The following is a 3,917-nucleotide window of genomic DNA, read 5'->3' on the forward strand; positions in this document are numbered from 1 at the left end:
TTCCTATCTTTCATTTCCCTTTGTCTCTTTTATATTCTGTACAGGTCATTCTGCCAGATGAGAAGCAGTTCACACTTCTAAGTTTGTTGTACTACATTTTCCTCAGGCCTGAGCTTAGTGTGGACTGAGAAAAACCCACAGGCTGCAGTACATACATTTGGGAATCATCTGAGACTCAGTAACTGGAGACAAATGAAAACCAAACTATGGATATAGTCTAAATAGGTAACCAATCCTAAAGGATTACAGAGAACAAGAAACTGTAAACATAAGAACTGGGATAAAGAGAGAACCAAGTTAGTTGAGGAGTCTGAGGTAGTCCTGAGCCACGGGGGATGCCTAGCTGTTGGTGATGGGGCTAAGTACCTCCACTCTGGTCAGGTAAAATACAGAAATGCAAGTTTTATATCCATTTTTTACACTGAGCATAAATAAGTGATTTGCCTAAATTCACTAGGTTAGTCTATAGCTCAGATGAAGTTTCTGGCCAGTACTTTTGCCCCACAGCCTAGCAGCAGTACGCCACATCTAACGCTAGTGAGTGAGATTACAGAATACTTTCCCAACAACTGTTAATCCAACACAGAGATCTTGCAGTTAAGAGATGTGAAAAAGTTAAAAGATGTTAATTAATCAAAAGCAGAACTACATTGTTTTAGTATAGTATATATATATAAATAAGGTAAAGTTACTTATTCTCTAAGAATCACTTTTTTTCCCATAAAAGATGGGGAAAAAGATTTCTTCACTCCTACTTCTTTGTTTTATGCAAAAGAAAACCTCCAAAATAAATAAACAAAAAACCAGAAAGCAAAACAACTTGTAAAATATAAATGTTACAGAAATGTGAGACATAATAAATATCATTATCATTTAACAGGAACTAGACTAAATGTTTCCTTGAGTTGGTTACACACACACACACACACACACACACACACACACACACAGTTGCCCCTGGTGGTGACATTTTTTTTTTTCTTTTGGTGACTTTAAAGCACAGTCTTCAGTACTCATCCACTCTTTATAAACATTCTAAATCTGGTGAGTCAATTAACCTCTCTAAAATCCAGTTTTCTCATCTGTAAAATAGTAATAGTACAAGTATCTATGCTATAGGAAGTTATTAAAGATTAAATAAAATAAAGAAAAAAATAAGATAATAATGTAATTACTATTTAATATATCATCATTAAAGTCCTTAGGTTTAGTCTAATGTCATGGCTGTTAGGAACCATACATTTGGTGGAAAGTACAATATACAACATTTGGCAACCATCTGCTGTACCTCGGCTAGAGTTCTAGGTGTTTGAAAAAAATTTTGGGGTGCTCACAACAAATCTTCACATTGCCTATTAATGTCTTATTTTATGGATGACTAACCAGAGCACAGAGGGTATAACTCACTTGTCCAAGGTCAGAGGCCTATAATTGGAAGAGAAAGGAATGGAACACCAGTTATTATGACTTCAAGGCTCTTGCTTTTTTCACAATGTACCCCAACTGAAGGACAGCATAAAAGCAACTAGATTTGTTAGTCAAGGACTTGTTACTATAATTACTTTCCATGGTTTTATTTTTGTATTTGTCTGAGCTTCATTCCTACTAAACTCAACTTAGAAATGTTTCTAAAGAAAGATAAAGCTTGGTGTTAATATTGCTCATACTTTCCATGGAAGGAAGACTTTTCCTGCATAGGAATGGTAATTTTATTTCTGCCCTTAAAATGAGAAATAGGTCAACCTACTTACTTATTGCATTTCTTAAATCATCTTCTGGGGTTTTGGCAGTTTAAGGCTTATAGGTCTTTTCTTGGCTATCTTCCTCTAAATCTCTTAAGGGATCATAGATATTCTATGCACATCCAATCAAATATTTATTAAAGAATATATAATATAACTGTAAATTTATTGTAACATTTTTCTTCTAAGGAGTTCAGAACCTTATGGCATAAATTACCTCATTTATCTTCATATACATTCCCAAGGGAAGAGCTTGGTAGTATTACCAGGTCAGATTAAAAATCAATGGGCAAGTGTAAGCCAGTTGTTCAGTTAGTCAGTCTATCATCGGGATTGACGGGGTTTTCACTCTTTTCAGGTAACTCTGCTGGAAGCAGTAACCATGCTGTGTTCTGGGGAGCAACATGTCAGAACAAGGCTAGTCTGGATGAAAACCTGAAGTGGCTCAGGGGGCCTCAGTTCACGTTTCTTTGGTCATCTGCCTATTTGCCCAGCTAGTGATGAAACAGTAACATAGGTCCTTGTCTCCGTTTGAGAAGTGATCAGCCGTTGTTTTGTCACACCGCCTCATGCTTCAAGGCTCAGATGAATTATTTTTCTGTAAGACTTTTTTTTTTTTTAAATCCCAGAATGTATTTATTTAATATTATTTATCACAAGGGCTCAACTGGAAACTTGATTTAAAAAACAAAATCACAAACAAAATTGACAACACAACTTAAAATAACAGTCATATAGAAATAAAGGAAAGGACAGATCATGTAAGGGAAAGCTAAAAAGACAATACAAGGGAGGAGTCAGGGTTCTTGGCTGGAGACCTGTTTTGAGTTTGTTTCTTGCAGATACTTTTTAAAGGTTATGGGTTCTTTTTGTTTTGGTTTTGGTTTTTGTTTCCAGAGCTCAGTAGCATGTGTGTTCAAAGGGCTGTGAATGTTGGGTTCTTCTAGCAGGCTCCGGATGGATAGCAGGATGGTGCTGACATACACAGGGTGGACCACGTATCCTCCGGGATGTCCAGGCAGATGTCACCCTGGGTGTGGATGTTGGGATCATAGCAGATGTGAGGAATTGTACCACGGATTTGTTTTTTTTTTTTTTTTTTTTTTTTTTTTCTGAAGCCAGTAACATTTATTAAAGGCATTCTGTTTATAACATTTCTTATCAGTGCACATGATTCTAAGAGCAAATATATTTTCATCATTTGTTTGAATACTGTATAACAATTTACTTAAAAGTATAAATATATATGTATATACAAAAATTACAAAGACATTAATAATAGGTTTTTGACCAATGAAGTCATGAATTTTGAAAGCAGGAAGTAAAGACTAAGTACCAAACATTAACATGTTTAAACTCTTTAAACTACTGTATTGACACTTTGGAAAGTTCCTCAAAGAAGTACAATCTGCAGGCAAAGTTGTTTTAAGGGTAGCCACTGGGGAACTCCAGGGAGAGTTTATACCTCAGATCTTCCTATATTGTGCCTGCTGTTCTATGGATGGTCCCTGCATTTGAAAAGATTGTCTGATTTAGGGAAGACAGAAATTCCTTTGTTACCAGGCATCATCAGCTCCTGCTGTAACCTCTTGCCCATGGAGCGGGCAGTGCTCCAGCTGCCTTGGCTCCTTTGCGGGTGGTGACAACGCTGGTGGAGGCTGGGTCTAAATTCTGGGAAGCCATCTGGGAGGTGCTGGCAGGGACACAAGAGCTTGGGGAGCATGACTGCAACTATAGGGCTGCAGGCCCTCATGTCCACTGGCAAGGCTTTTATTTCTTCTCGGCAGAGTTACTCATGTGTCTAGACTTATGACAATTCGATGTAGTGAATATTTCCAATACAGTATATTGAATGAATGAATGTATTTTGTGTGCATCTTCTCCAAAAATCAAGAACTTCTACAGGCCAAGAACTATGTTCTGGATCCTCAGCACAGATCACAAAGCCTGGCACACAATAGACAATTAGAATCAGTTTGTTTGTTTGTTTACTTATTTATTTATTATTACCGAGAGAGATCACAAGTAGGCAGAGAGGCAGGCAGAGGGAGAGGGGGAAGCAGGATTCCTGCTGAGCAGAGAGCCCAATATAGGGCTTGATCCCAGGACCCTGAGATCATGATTCAAGCTGAAGGGAGAGGCTTAACCCACTGAGCCACCCAGGCACCCTAGAAT

At 37.6% G+C, this 3,917-nt stretch overlaps 1 pseudogene; it reads right to left on the reverse strand.

The window, feature by feature from the left end:
• Positions 1 to 2,539: 2,539 nt before the first annotated feature.
• Positions 2,540 to 3,425, reverse strand: LOC131820778 (ubiquitin-conjugating enzyme E2 C-like; annotated as a pseudogene).
• Positions 3,426 to 3,917: the final 492 nt, after the last annotated feature.

The sequence above is a fragment of the Mustela lutreola genome, chromosome 1 (genome assembly GCF_030435805.1).
Source record: "Mustela lutreola isolate mMusLut2 chromosome 1, mMusLut2.pri, whole genome shotgun sequence".
NCBI lineage: Eukaryota > Metazoa > Chordata > Mammalia > Carnivora > Mustelidae > Mustela > Mustela lutreola.